Here is a 2544-nt window from a genome sequence, read left to right as displayed (position 1 = left end):
CCATTAGTGAATTTTGTCTTGTCTGAATCAAAGATCCAGTTAGCATCACTGTACCATTCTAGTACAATGGGAAATCCACTATATTCAATGGCATAATCCATTGAACCTCTTAAGTATCTCATAAGTCTAGCAAGTGCATCCCAATATTCCTGATTTGGATATTGAGTGTACCTACTCAGTCTACCTACTACATAAACATAAACAATATCTGATCTAAAAACCTCATCAAGTACAGTAAACTCCCAATTATCTGGGCATAGTAAGGCTGAAATAATAATTCTCCTTTGTTCTTCACTTAGCATCATAAGAGGTACTTACTAGTTTTAAGTCATAAAACCCAAACTTCTTAAAAAGTTTCTCAATGTATTATTCTTGGGATAGTAATATATTATCTTCCTTCCTTATGATTCTAACACCTTCGAACATAAAATAGTTTATTTCTAGCAACAATTACATTTTCATTCTCTATCTAACATTATTCATTCATCATTATCTAAAGTCTCATTAAAAAAATACAATATACACAATAGATTATACATAGATAACAAACAATAAATAAATATCATTCCAAAATAATTAATCATTTACTACTATAATCAATCATTAAAATCAAATTGCCATTTAAATTAAAAACCCATTAATTGATTGTCAATCAATTTCTAAATCAATAATTTTCTTCTCAAAATTCTAATAACTATTATTATAAATTAATATTTTCATATCTCTCTCCTCTTATAATCTTATTAATTAATGTCAGGAATTATAAATTCTGCTAGGTCTAAACACTGGGCCTGCGACCCAATTAAGTCAAACTGCACGCTATGGCGGCACTATTGACCGTGCCCAATAGCTCTTCCATTGCCGTGAACTTTCGCCACCATAAACAATCACCAAGAGCCTAGAACCGCAAAATTATAACTCTGACGGAAAATTTTCAGAACAGAATTCTCAACACGCTGCACTCGCGAAAAGGAGAAACCCAAAACTCAACCTCGAAACCAAAATTCCCAGTTGCAAAAGATCAAAATTTAAGCATAGAATTAAACCCCAATTTTAATTCATTACTTTATTTTTACAGACATCAGATTTATTTTAAATTCTCTTGTCTTATATTTTATCATTAACTTTGGTATCTACAATTTTAATTTCAAATTTGCTATTCCAAAACCAAAACACAATACTGGTCTACCGGCCCAACTTAGGCCCAACACTGAATGCCAACCTGAGCCGGTCGTAACTCACGGCTACCACGCATGGTCGCTTCACTAGTGCAACCACCACCGCCACCACCGCGAGAAAGAAACCTTCCGACGTGAATCAACAGAAAACCCAAAGAACCACCTCCAAATCGAAAACCAAACTTCCTTAATCGCTAATCGCAAAACAAAACAAGATCAAAAGCCACAAAATGACCAAGAACAAGAACAAAACCAGAAGAAATCTTTGGGAAAGAAGAGTTCTTGCAAAGCCCCAAATCGGAACCTTCACTCACAAGTCCTGTTACTGCGAAACCGTCTGAGACCGGAGGCCACCACACCGCAAACGCAATCCAGCTCTTCTCCTCCCCGACGTCGCCATCAAACAGGGCTTCTCGCATCGCGAAGACGTCGCATAAGGAACCCTCACGGAAACGCCGTCGTTGCAGGACGCTCTCACGACGCCTCGTACAGTGCTACCCTTCTCGCCGCCGTCGCAGAGGCCCTAGGGTTTAGTTGTCCGTCCGCGAGAGAGAGAGAGAGTGGAAGAAGAAATAAGCTTAAAGCTTCTGATGAGCATTAGAGGAGAGATGGGAAAAAGGGTACTCGAAAAGGAAAAGGCTGAATCCAAAATAAAATAACCCCAAAACCCTAATTTGTTTTATTGTAATTGTCCTTAAATAAATTAAAATAATAATAAAAAAAAAACTCTACTGAGAGGCGCCCAGAAAAAGAACGGGGGAAAAACTATGGTGAATCAATTTAGGATTTACTGTATCATATTTGAAATTTTAGACTTAATTAGGAAAACTAATCCTAATTAATTAGGATTAACAGAAACAGTACCCAATCAATTATAACTCTCGTTCATTATATTTAACCTAATTTTCAAGAACATTAATTCATAAGGCAACTTTTCATTATTACCGAAGCTATCAAAATTCAAAAATCACTCAAATCAAGCACACGCATTTAATCATCCTTCAAACATTGACAATTGAAATTGTGCTAACAATTAAATAAATAAAATCAGATAAGGTTAATTTTCATATATTTTTTACTTTTGACAGACGAGATTGAAAATTAAATCCTTAAGATTGTTAGAAAAATGTTTACAAATCTCGAACTGCAACTTCTTGTGTTGCGCAAGTTCCCAAGAATACAACAGGAGCTTCTCGAAAGTATTCGAGGATCACAAAACTAGCAAGATAATTTGTAGAAAAGAAATAAAAATGAAACTAGAAAGAGAAGAGAATGAGAAAGACTGAGGTCATTTAGAATGAGAAAGTGTTCTCTATTTATAGAGCTAGGAAAGAATAAAATAAATAAAATAAATTAAAACACATAA

The 2544-nt window shown here is 34.8% G+C and overlaps 1 long non-coding RNA gene across 1 annotated transcript; it reads right to left on the bottom strand.

The window, feature by feature from the left end:
* Positions 1-1134: 1134 nt before the first annotated feature.
* On the bottom strand, positions 1135-1834 carry LOC111240766. The gene is made up of 2 exons (XR_002666323.1): positions 1493-1834; positions 1135-1341 (listed from the first exon to the last, which is right to left on the bottom strand). It is a non-coding gene; the product is annotated as an uncharacterized LOC111240766 (long non-coding RNA).
* Positions 1835-2544: the final 710 nt, after the last annotated feature.

Source organism: Vigna radiata, unplaced genomic scaffold (genome assembly GCF_000741045.1).
Source record: "Vigna radiata var. radiata cultivar VC1973A unplaced genomic scaffold, Vradiata_ver6 scaffold_424, whole genome shotgun sequence".
Taxonomy (NCBI): Eukaryota; Viridiplantae; Streptophyta; class Magnoliopsida; order Fabales; family Fabaceae; genus Vigna; species Vigna radiata.
The sequence above is the reverse complement of the archived record's forward strand: the minus strand, read 5'-3'. Positions and strand labels throughout refer to the sequence as shown.